This window comes from Leucoraja erinacea, unplaced genomic scaffold, assembly GCF_028641065.1.
Source record: "Leucoraja erinacea ecotype New England unplaced genomic scaffold, Leri_hhj_1 Leri_1024S, whole genome shotgun sequence".
In the NCBI taxonomy this organism is placed as follows: Eukaryota; Metazoa; Chordata; class Chondrichthyes; order Rajiformes; family Rajidae; genus Leucoraja; species Leucoraja erinaceus.
Window position 1 is genome coordinate 17,325 of NW_026575258.1, and position 12,839 is coordinate 30,163.

General features: G+C 46.0%; 1 pseudogene; it reads right to left on the reverse strand.

The window, feature by feature from the left end:
* Positions 1 to 9,654: 9,654 nt before the first annotated feature.
* LOC129715121 (interferon-induced very large GTPase 1-like) lies at positions 9,655 to 12,327 on the reverse strand (annotated as a pseudogene).
* Positions 12,328 to 12,839: the final 512 nt, after the last annotated feature.

Sequence of the window (12,839 nt, forward strand, 5' to 3'; positions counted from 1 at the left end):
GTAGTAACATTTTGACACGAAGAGTGGTGGATGTATGGAACAAGCTTCCAGAGGAGGTAGTTTAGGCAGAAACTATCCCATCGTTTAAGAAATAGTTAAACAGGTACATGGATAGGACAGATTTGGAGGGTTATGGATCATAGAAACATAGAAAATAGGTGCAGGAGTAGGCCATTCGGCCCTTTGAGCCTGCACCGCCATTCAATATGATCATGGATCAAATGCAGGCAGGTGGAAAAAGGGTGACCTGAGAGAGAGGGTGGGACATCTCAGTAATCAAAGCAGTCAACTCTGTGTGGAGCCACAGGAGATGGGCAAGGTCCTCAATGAGAATTACTCAATGAGAAAAACAGGAGGATGGAGGAACTTGGAGCAGTAAATGGAAGTGCCTTGTGAGCCGTCAGTGTTATGGTCTAAGAGCTGGTGATGGTACTATGGTGTATGAAGGTAGACAAATCTCCAGGGCCAGATCAGATATATCTGGGGACATTGTGGGAAACGAGAGAGGAAATTGCGGGAGCCCTGGTTTAAATTTTTACGAGTTGTCTTTAAATATAGGAGAGGTGCTGAAAGACTGGAGGGTTGTGTCTCTATTGAAGATTTGCTGAAGGGGAAATGCTAGGAAGCCAGTGAGCTTGTGGGCTGTAGTTGGAAAGTTACTCGAGGGTATTCTGAGGGATGGGATATACATGTATTTGGATGGACAAGGGCTGGTTAGGGATAGTCAGCCTGGTTTTGTACCATTTGCTTGAGTTTTTTGAAGAGGTGACCAAAAAGTTTGATGAGCTGTAGATGTTGGATATATGGACTTCAGTAAAGCATTTGACAAGGTTCCACATGGTGGGCTGCTCTGGAAGGTTAGATCGCATAGGATCCAAGAAGAGATAGCTGTGTGGGTAGAAAATTGGCTTCATAGAAGATGGAAGGCTGCTTCTCGGACTGGAGGCATGTGAATAGTAGTGTGCCTCAACGGGCTGGGCCCGTTACTGTTTGTCATCTATATCAAAGATTTGGATGAGAACACATCTGGCAAGATCAGCAAGTTTGCTGATGATACATAAGTAGGTGGTTTTGCAGGTAGTGAAGATGGTTGTCAAATATTGCAGCAGGATCTTGATTGATTGGCCAGGTGGTGGAGGAATGGTTGATGGAATTTAATACAGAGAAATGTGAGGTGTTGCATTTGGGGGTCTAACATGGGCAGGACCGACACAGTGAATGCTAGGCCTCTGGGAAGTGTGAGGGTGGAGTCGCAGGTAGATCGGGTGGTCAAAAAGTATTGAGTATTGAAGTTAGGAGGTCATGTTGCAGTAACGATACGATAGAACTTTATTTATCCAAGGAGGAAAATCAATCTGCCAACAGTCATGAAAACATAAAATACATGAAACATGAAATTAAAGTGACAAGTGGAAAGGATTGGGGATGTGCAAAGATTGGGGAAGGGAGAGAATCAGTCTCAGTCTCAGTCTACCCCACGATAAAAAGGGAGAGGAGTTTTGCAGTTTGATAGCCACAGGGAAGAAGGATTCCCTGTGGCATTCTGTGTTTGTCCAGGATGCTCCACAGTTTGAGGAGCATCCTCCCCTCCAAGACCACCACCCATGAATCCAACTCCACCTCCAGGATGGAGCCAGCCTTCCTGATGAGTTTGTTGATCCTATTGGCATCTGCAGCCTTCACCCTGTTGCCCCAGTACACGGCAGCAAAGAAGATGGCACTGGCAACCACTGATTGATAGAACATCTGCAACATACTGCAGACATTGAAGGAGCGGAGCCTTCTCAAAATGTACAGCCAGCTCTGTCCCTTCTTGTACAAGGCCTCAGCGTTCCTGGGCCAGTCCAGTTTACTGTCCAGGTATGCTCCAAGATATTTGTGCTCCCTGGTAAACTGCACATCCACACCATTGATGGAGACAGCGGACAGGGTGTTCCTCTCATCCTAAAGTCCACCATTTACTCCTTAGTCTTGTCAGTCTTGAGCTGCAGTTATATAAGAGGTTGGTGAGGCCACATTTAGCATATTGTGTTTAGTTCTGGGTACATGATTATAGGAAAGAAGGTCTAGCTGGAAAAGGTACAGAGAGGATTTACGAGGATGTTGCCAGACTTGAGAGTCTGAGCTATAGGGTGAGATTGAGTAGGCAGGGACTCTATTTCTTGGAGCGCAGGAGGATGAGGGGTGTTCTTGCATCGGTATACAAAGTCATGAGAGGAATAGATCAGGTAGATGCACATTCTTGCCCAGAATAATTCTTGACAAGAGGACATAAGTTTAAAGGTGAAAAGATTTAATAGGAATGAGAGGAGTCGATTTTTCATACATAGGGTGGTGGGTGTATGTAACGAGCTGCCAGAGGATGTAGTTGAGACAGGGATTATCCCAACTTTTAAGAAGCATTTAGACAGGTACATGGGGAGGACGTTTGGAGGGATATGGGCCAAATGTTGGCTGGTGGGAAGAGTGTAGCAGGGACATGTTGGCCGGTGTGGCCAAGTTGGGCCAAAGGGTCAGTTTCCAAGCTGTGTGACTCTGGGACACAAGGGCCAGATTTATAAGAATAGATTGGGCAGGTTAGGACTTTATTCCATGACTTGTAGGAGGCTGAGGCCTTATGGAGCCATACAGCCCGAAACTCGCGCTTCTCTTTGTTCTCTGTGGCTCCCCATGTCGGGTCCCTCTTTGTTCTTTCGGCTCCTACCCCCACCCACCACGCCAGGATCCTCTTTGTTCTCGGCAGCCCACAATGTTGGGTCCTGCTCTGTTCTCGATGGCTAACGGGGCTGATTCGGCCCGTCCTTGACTGACCTCCAGCACTCACCGACCGCCGGGGCTGTTGTGGCCCATCCTCGACCGACCGACCGACCAACCGCAGGCATTCATGCAAGCGATGGCTCTCCGACACCCCTCCACTCTCACTGATGTCTCTCCTCACTCGACCGCAGGGCTCGTTCTTGTTCACGGGAGCCACCGGCCGAGTCTGGCCTTAATCGACTCCACGCCAGCCGGGAGCTCTATCATAACCTCTCCCTATAGCTCAGATCCTGGCAACATCCTCATAATTAGATCGTGATATTGTAGAGGTGTCAAAATCATGAGGGAAATAGACAGGGTGAATGCTGTCTTTTACCCAGGATAGAGGAATCAAGATCTGGAGGAGGTAGGTTTAAGGTTAAAGGGGTAAGGTTTAATAAGGCTACCTTTTCACTCAGAATGTTGAGGTTTATATAAAACAATATTGAACTTCCTGAGCCTTTCATAGAACAGTACGGATTATTTCATAGCACAATCTGATTCATTTTGTGATTCGTATCTTATTCTAGGAATTCACTTTGTCATTTCATTTAAAACAACTTCCAATAATCCTATACCCTTTCTTAAACAAGGTGACCATAACTGTTCTATACAATTATAACCACACTCCTTGATACCTTTGTGTAGTGGCCATTTGGCCTGTTTTGCATGTGATTGATGATGGCATGTGCCTTTAAATTTTAGACTGCCCGTTGTATTGTGGGTGGGATTTATGACGTGTTTTTGGGCGTGTTTGGAGCTTAAATGCTTGCGCAGAAGTTTCGTTTTTAGTGTAGTTTGGAGCGAGCCAGGGAGAAAGTTAACCCTTGGACCAGGCGAGCCATGTAGGAGATCATGCCAGATCATGCCAGTGTTACGGAGACACGAGGAGTTTTCTTATGTTTAAAGTAATAGCTGAAGTTCGATGTAGATTGTAGTAACGAGTCAGAAGAAATTTAGATGTATCTTACTGTTTTCTATCAACAATAAAGCATTTATTAATCAAAGGACTACGTTTTTGAAGACATCTGTGAAGAAGCTCTGAAGATCTCTGTGAGACAGATCGCATGCGCATCAAACATATTCCCCTTATCCCTGCTCATCCAAATAGTGACTAGGGAGTTAATTTCCCGAAAATATATGAAAATCTGCCGCTACACTTTGCAATAATCTCATATCTGATGGAGATAATTCACAATGTTAACCAGCATTGCAGATGTATGAAGGAAGGAACTGCAGATGTTGGTATTTACTGTAGACACGTAATACTGTAATAACACATCGGAATGACCCACATATCATTTCTATACATGTGGCTAGAAGGCTTCCTGACGAGCTGCAGCTGTAAACTGGGAACACGGCCGGAATCCTTTATCGGGGCGCCATGGTCTCGATGCCTCCCGGATCGCCACATAGAAGCCCGGGTCGGGGCCCGGCCGGAACCTTGGGGTAGAAACCCGCGGCTGGGGCCCGGATTGGCACCACAGAGGCGTGAAGTGGGGTGGCGCCAGCGGTGAGGCCTCGCAATGATAGGGCCTCAGCGGAGGTGAAGCCTCGTGGCGGCGGTGATGCCTCGAAGGTCGATGGTCGATGAGAGTGAGGACCACTGTGAATGGGGAGTGGAAGAACAATGGAGGACTCAGCATGAGGGATGGGGGGGGGGGGGGGGAGGGGAGGGAGGACAATGGACAATTGGGGAGGGGGGGGGGGGACAAATGACAAGGGGACCGGCTTGGGGGAACGGTGTTGGAGCGGGCAACAAATGGGGGAGCCGGCGTGCTTTGTAACGTTGTCTGCAATGTAGGTGGCTATTTGTATACATGGTGTATGCAAGCAAAAAATCTCACTGTACCTACTCACATGGGACAATAAACTATTCCTATTCCATCCGAGTCAGGCAGCATCTCTGGAGAAAAGGAATAGGTGACATTTCGGGTCAGAATCATTCTTCAGAGTAAACAGGGATGCAACCGATGACCTCAGGGAGGGTGGAGTCCATAATGGTCCATTGATGGCCGGAGAAGACGTGTTAATGACAAGGTTACATGGGAAGCAAAAAGTGGAACTAGTGGGATAGACAATAGGTGCAGGAGTAGGCCATTCGGCCCTTCGAGCCAGCACCGCCATTCAATGTGATCATGGCTGATCATCCCCAATCAGTACCCCGTTCCTGCCTTCTCCCCATATCCCCTGACCACTATTTTTAAGAGCCCTATCTAGCTCTCTCTTGAAAGCATCCAGAGAACCTGCCTCCGCCATCCTCTGAGGCAGAGAATGCCACAGACTCACCTCTCTGTGAGAAAAAGTGTTTCCTCATCTCCATTCTAAATGGCTTACTCCTTATTCTTAAATTGTGGCCCCTGGTCCTGGACTCCCCTAACATCGGGAACATGTTTCCTGCCTCGAGCGTGTCCAAACCCTTAACAGTCTTATTTCAATGAGAAGCCCTCTCATCCTTCTAAACTCCAGAGTGTACAAGCCCAGCTGCTCCAATCTCTCAACATATGACAGCCCCGCTATCCCGGGAATTAACCTTGTAAACCTACGCTGCACTCCCTGAATAGCAAGAATATCCTTCCTCAAATTAGGGGACCAAAACTGCACACAATACTCCAGGTGTGGTCTCACTAGGGCTCTGTATAACTGCAGAAGGACCTCTTTGCTCCTATATTCGATTCCTCTTCGTATAAAGGCCAACATGCCATTCGCTTTCTTCACTGCCTGCTGTACCTGCATGCTTACTTTCATAGACTGATGTACAAGGACCCCCAGATCCCATTGTACTTCCCCTTTTCCCAACTTGACGCCATTTAGATTTAGATAGGATGACGAGGGGAGGGAGTATGGGGTGGGGGGGTGGGGAATGCAGGAGTTACTTGAAAGTGCAGAAATGAATATTCATACAACTGGCAGTGGAGGAGGTCCAGGACAGAAATGGGTCAGTATGGGACTGGGAATTAAAATGTTTGGCAACCGGGAGAGCACATAGGTCATAAGCCATTTGGACCATCAAGTCTACTCCACCATTCAATCATGGCTGATCTATCTCTCTCCCAACCCCATTCTCCTGCCTTCACCCCATAATCAAGTTCGACTAAGTATGTGTTCAGTGAAATGATCACCAAGTCTATGCTTGGTCTCATTGATATAGGAGCCCACACATAGGGCAGAAATGAGGATTAACATAGTATTATTATAAAGAAGCTGCGCTTGAAGTGCCTTTGTACATCAAACTATGTGATTGAAGGCTAATGGTGGAATTAATGCGATGGGTCCCCACTGGTCCACATGAACATGATGGGCTGATTGGCATTTTGTACGACTCTAATCAAACTAATTATGAATGTGTGAATTAATACCAAGCAATATTTATTATTTTAACAGTTTGGATAAAATAAAATACATTTCTTAGCTGCGGCCAAATTAAATAAGCAGCGGGCTGGGACGTTCCCGGCAAACATGCTCAGTTCTCCCACCACCATCTTCAGCGGGACCGGGAACGCGCCCGAGTCTCGCCGTCGGTGGGACCTCGCACCACAGCTCGGTAGACAGAGTAACCGGGAGGGAGCTGGAGAGCGAGGGCTGGTAGGAGGGTGAACCACGGTAATGCCTCCAGTGCCTTCAAGGTCGGCTGCAGGTGTCCCCAGGCCACAAGGATGGTGAGGGGAGGAGAGAGGAGGAGGGGATGAGGGGAGAGAGGAGAAGAGGGATGGGGGGGTAGGTGAGTGGAGGGGGAAGGGAGGCGAGGTTCAGGGACATTGGTTTGAGGGAACTGCTCCAGTACATCAAGCTCACAGGATGACCACGTGTAATAATGCAAAATGAATTTTATTGTGCAGTTGTATACGTGACAAATAAAGCACTATTGAACTATTTAAAATATAATTTCTTTCCAAGCTCCATTGAATGACACTGTGCACTACTGTTTTGAAGGAGTGAGGGAGGGAATGAGGGGAGGGAGAGAGTGGGGGAGGGAGAGTGAAGAGGGGAGGGGCAGTGAGGGTATGTGAGGGGGAGGAAAGGGGTGGGTTGGGGTAAGGATGAGAGTGGGGATGAAAGGGTGGGAGTTTAAGAAAGGTAGTAGAGAGAACTCAGGGAATTCTAGGCCTGTGAGTCTCGGGCAAACTATTTGCGAAAATTCATTGAGATAGGATTTATTTTCATTTTGAAGAGAATGGGTTAATTGGGGATAGTCAACATGGCTTTGTAATCATAGTCATATTCGTAATTTATGAGCCAACTATGTTTTGTAACATACAAGGAATTTGATTTGCCACAGTCATACCAATAAAAAGCAACAAGACACACAACTACATAAAATTTGGCATAAACATCCACCACAGCGGCTCCTCCACATTCCCCACTGTGATGGAAGGCAATAAAGTCTTATCTTCTTTTCTCTTTTTCTCCCGCGGTGGGGGAGTCGAACCATCCAGAGTCGGGGCGATTGAAGGTCCCGCAGCCAGTGATCGAAACTCTCACGTTAGGGCAGTCGAAGCTCCTGCGTCTTGGAGCTCCCTAAGTCGGTCCCTAACTACGGAGCATGAGCTCACAATGTTAAAGTCCACAGGCTCCGGCAGTTGGAGCTTCCGAGGTTAATTCCTGACAGGGATCACAAGCACCGCGATGTTAGGTCCGCAGGCTCCCGCAGTTGGAGCTCCCAAAGACGGTCTCCAGCAAGAGGCGGCCAGCTCCACCATGTTAGGCCGCAGTGTGTACATGGAGATACGACATGGAAATATTCACATCTCCGTTGAGGAGAGATGAAAAACATTCTCCCACCCCCCCCCCCGCACATAATACAAATCTAAAGATGAACATAAAACAGGGCAGTGGATGTTGTATACTTGGATTTTAGTAAGGCTTTTGATAAGGTTCCTCATGGTAGGCTGATCCAAAAGATTCAGATGCATGTATTCACCGTGACTTGGTCGTATGGATTCAAAACTGGCCTATTCAGAGGGTTGTGGTGGAAGGTAGATATTCCGACATGAGGTCTGTGACAAGTGGAGTTCCGTAGGGATCTGTGCTGGGACCTCTGCTGTTTGTGATCCATATAAATAAGGGCGGCTTGGTGGTGTAGTGATAGAGCTGCTGCCTTACAGCCCCAGAGACCTGGGTTAGATCCTGACTACGGGAGCTAGTCTGTACGGAGTTTGTACGTTCTCCCTGTGACCGGCGTGAGTTTTCTCCAAGATTTTAAGTTTCCTACCATATTCCAAAGACGTACACGTTAATTGGGTTGGTATCAATGTAAAATTGTCCGCAGGGTGTAGGGTCGTGTTAATGTGTGGGGATCACTGGTCGTTGGGACCCAGTGGGCCAAAGGACCTGTTTCCGTGCTGCATCTCTAAACTAAACTAAAATGACCTGGAGGTAAATGCGGGTGGTTTGTGAGTAAGTTTGCTGATGATACCAAATTTGGAGGAGTTGCAGACAGCAAGATAGGTTGTCAGAAGATGCAATGGGATATAGATCAGCTACAGAAATGGGCAGAGAAATGACAGATGAGGTTTAACCTGAGCATTTGTGAGGTGTTTCACTTTGAGAGGTTGAATGTAAGGAAAGTATACAGTTAATGGCAAGATCCTTAAACTCCATTAATATGCAGAGGGATCTTGGAGTCCAAGATCATAGCTCACTGAAGTTGGCAGCACATGTAGATAGGGTGGTAAAGGACACATACGGTATGTTTGCCTTCATTGCTAGGGGTATTAAATATAAGAGTCAGGATATCAGGCAGTTGGACATTTGGGGTATTGCCTGTAGTTCTGGTAACCCCGTTACAGTAAAGATGTGGAGGCTTTGGAGAGGGTAGAGGAGGTTCACCAGAATGCTGCCTGGATTAGAGAGTTTCAGCTACAGGGAGAGGTTGGATATACTTGGATTCACATGTTCACAAGTTATAGGGATAGATTTAGGCCATTTGGCCCATTGAGTCTATTCCGCCATTCATTCATGGCTGATCTCTGCCTCCTAATCCCATTTTCCTGCCTTTTGCCCATAATCCTTGTCACCCGTTTTAATCAAAAATGTGTCCATCTCTGCCTTGAAAATATCCACTGACTTGGCCTCCACAGCCCTCTGTGGCAATGAGTTCCACAGATTAACTAGCCTCTGAGTAAAGAAGTTCCTCCTCACCTTTCTTAAAGAAGCCCCTTAAATTCTGAGGCTATGACTGGTCCTAGATTTTCCTACCAGTGGAAACATCCTTTCCACATCCACTCCATCTACGCCTTTCACCATTCTGTAAGTTTCAATCGGGTCCCCCCGCCCTCAACCTTCAAAACTCCAGCGAGTACAGGCCCTGTGCTGTCAAATGCTCATCATATGCTAACCCTCTCATTCTTGGGATCAATCTCGTAAACCTCCTCTGGACCCTCTCCAGAGCCAGCACATCCTTCCTCAGATATGGGGCCAAATTTGCTCACAGTATTCCAAATGCAGCCTGACCAGTGCCTTATAGAGCCTAAGCATTACACCTCTGTGTTTGCATTCCAGTCTTCTTGATATAAATGCTAGCATTGAATTTGCCTTCCTTACTACAGATTTGATTTGCAAATTAACTTTTGAGAATTCTGCACCAGCATTCCCAAGTCCCTTTACACCTCTGATTTCTGGATTCTCTCTCCATTTAGAAAATAATCTTTATTTGTATTATTACCAAAATGCATGACTCCGCACTTTGCTATACTGAATTTTATTCGCCCACTTTCCTAACCTGTCCAAGTCCTTCTGCAGAGCCCTTGCTTCCTCTACACTGCCTGCCCCATCACATATCTTAGCATCATCTGTAAACGTGGCCACAAAGCCTTCAATCCCCTTATCCAAATCATTAATAAACAATGTTTTCTCTGCAATGTTGGAGGTTGAGGGGAAGTATATAAAATTATAGATAGGGTAGACAGTCACAACTATATTCCCAGCGTGGAAATGTCCAACTCCAGAGGACGTAGCTACAAGGCAAGAGGGGAAATATAATAGAGATGTGGGGCAAGTTTTTTTTTTACACAGAGGTTGTGGGTAGATGGAACGTATTGCCAAGGGTGCTGCTGGAGGCAGATATGATAGCGATGTTTAAGAAGCTTTTAAATAGGTACGTGGGTTTGCAGGAAATGGAGGGTTATGGAGGCAGATGAAATCAGTGTAGCTAGGTTCCATGTTTGGCACAAAGATTGTAGCTGAAGGGCCCGTTCCTGTGTTGTCCTGTTCTATGTTCTTATAAAGCACAAACAGCACGGATCTCTGGGGCACATCACTAGTCACAGGCCTCCAGTTCATAATACAACCTTACACCACCACCTCTGCTTCCTTCCATGAAGCTAATTCTCTGTCCAGTCAGCTGGCTCTCCCTGGATCCATGCGATCTTACCTTCTGGAACAGCCACCATGCGGAATTTTATCAAAGGTTTGCTGAAGTCCATACAGACAAAGTCTACAGCTTTGCCCGCAACCTTTTTGGTTACTTCTGCAAAAGCAATTTTAATAAGAATTGGTTGAAACTCCCTGCTCTGCTTTTATGATTTGTGATTTATAATCAGATTTGAATTTTAATGTTGAGTGATTTTCTCTGCCATTTCTTTTATAGGAAAGTAGACTATTTCTACCTCTAACTGAGTGATGGCATGTAAAGGCACCTCACCAAGACTGAATGTTTGTGTTATACGTCTTATTCAGATCTCCCCTCACTACATCCCAGTCAATGTTCCAGGCTTCATCGATCTTTGCAGGATTTGCTTTGTATTTTTCAGCAAACTGCTCATTGAAAGTGTAGAAAACCTTCTTCCAATAGGATGCTGCCTGTGCGGAAATTTCCCGTTGGATGGTCCATGATTTGTAGTAATTATTGACGGTTTGGTAATCCTTGTAGGGTATGTATTCCCCATTTGTGTCCTCATTTCTAAATAATGCATTACCTGCGACTAGAGCTGTGCAGACGTCAGTTACAAGACGTTTGCTCCTTATGGAGCGATATCTACTCAGACCTTCAGGTCTGTGCTGCTTACAAGAGTGCTGTGAGTGTACCGAGGTCTCTGAATCACAGAAAACCCCACAGAAAGGACATTTCTTAGTACAATTGAATAACCCTTTGAACAACTCATCGCTGGGTTTAATGGATAATTCTTCAATCTTTGCTTGGACATCCCAGCCTGTTACCTCACTGAGGAGTCTCTGCTCCACTTCTTCAATAGATGGCAGAACTGCTTCTGCCCATTTCTTGCCATCAACGTCACTGTGAAACAGAACGAGTTTCATTTCATCTTTGGGCATTGAGATCCTGGTCTTTAACTTTTCAACAAACATGTCCAGGAAGCTCTGAGCATTTCCAGCAAAGTTCTGCATCACTGCATCCTCAACAATCTCTTTAGCTTTCCCAGTGATCTGTGTGAGGATTCCTTTAGCCAGGCAGGTAAACGTTCTCTCTCCATCACGTTGTGTCTTGCAGTGTTCAATAACCTGCTGATGGAGCCAGTCTTTGGCCAAATTCTCAAGGTCAGTGATATACCGGTGATAGTCATCAAATGCATCCCTTTGTTTCAGGTACACCAGGAGGGCCACAGTGAAGTTGTTGCGGAGACTGTACTTGCTCTCAGTGTCATTTTGTTTCATATCATCTACGATGTTCACACTGAGAGCCTTGAGGGTGGCGTCTCTGAGAGCTGGCAAGAAACAAGATTGTGCAAACCGTTCTGCTTGTCTCTGGTTCTCATCTTGCTCTGTGTAAATATCCATGAAGAGATTTAAGTATTGACCCTTCATGTTTTCCAGTCTTTGCCGCGGGTCGTGTTTCTGGATGAACCTCCTGTGCATCTCTTGGAATCTTTGCACAGCGAAACCACACAGGCGAAGTTTAAACTCAGCCCTGAATTCCTCACTCATTTTGATGTTTGCGTGTGAAATATTGTTAATTTTCTTCCTCTATAATATTCAAAATATCAATGCAATATTTATTGGCATAATCCCTGTCCATTTTTGTGATGTCACTGATCCAGTGATGGCATTCACCCTCGAGGGATTTAACCAAGTCATGATCTGGTTTGTGGAAGAAAAACGACCGGACTGTGCTTAAAAACATTCCCAATTCCATGGAGTGTTGCTGTGTTTTCCATTCAACCTGTAAGAACTGAGTTCCCTGTTTTATGGAGAGGTTTCTCTTTCTAGCATTTTTATTAATCACCCTCCCTTGATTTGCTGTGTTGCTCTCTGAGAAGATTTTCAATCTCCAGTTCAATGTTTCTTTCTCTACATGGTTGACAGTCCAACTGTGACAGTGTGTCTTGCCACATCTTTCCAAAGGCAGTTTGCAGTTCCTTGTCACCAACACCTGATTTGCCCTTTTACACTTTAATAAAAGCTCCCTGAGACCTGTTGTTCGATCTTCTGGTGACCATTTATTCCAAATAGCATCCACTTTCTGCAGTCCCCACACATCTGTTCACGGCATCCTTAACATCTCTGCATTGAATCGTCCTGAAAGCGTCTGCATAAACTGGAGATACTGAGCTTGAATTCCACCGTGTATTTCTCCATGTCCCCTCCATTTGGATAGTCAGTTCCTTGGGAATTTGTTGAAATAGTTACCTATGGGTCGGTTTGCCTTCCGAGCCTAAAACTTGACCAGACTGCCTTGAATGCAAGACGAACTTCTTTCAGTTCGGAGAGACGTGTTTCACTATAGTCCACAGTGGTGTGAGGTGCAAGCCTATTGGGGGAAGGTACCTATGTAACCTTGACACCAAGACCAGCTTGATGATACCAGTTGTCACATTGTTCAGCATCAGAGTCACCTCCACAATCACGGAACGGTAACTCCCTCCACCTGCCTCCATTTTGCGTCAGCCCATCTGGTCGATCTTTATTCCGCAGTTGTTTCCAGGCAAATAGTTTACTGACGAGTCACTCAATCTCAGAGTATTGTGATCATGTGCACTCACATCGCCCAAACATTCTCGGTGGATAAATAATACACTTGGGCTTTTTCCCCGTCATTTTACATGCGGAGTAAGGATGACAACATGCCTGAAATAATCTTGTCATTATAC